The following is a 222-nucleotide window of genomic DNA, read 5'->3' on the forward strand; positions in this document are numbered from 1 at the left end:
AACTCTCAAACACCAAGGCTTTCAAACACCGCAGTCACGCTGCATTAAAGATGCATTTTCAAATGTTAATAATTAATGTAGTGTTAATTTATCATAGTTTCACACAACATTCTATAATGGAAATGGCCCCAGGAGAGAGGATGGTAAAGGAGATCGAGGACCAGAGTAGAAAAGAAGTGGGGATCAAGCGAGGGGGCAGGGTAGGTGCAGCAGCCGCTCTTC

This window comes from Lipotes vexillifer, unplaced genomic scaffold (genome assembly GCF_000442215.2).
Source record: "Lipotes vexillifer unplaced genomic scaffold, Lipotes_vexillifer_v1.1 scaffold131, whole genome shotgun sequence".
In the NCBI taxonomy this organism is placed as follows: Eukaryota; Metazoa; Chordata; class Mammalia; order Artiodactyla; family Lipotidae; genus Lipotes; species Lipotes vexillifer.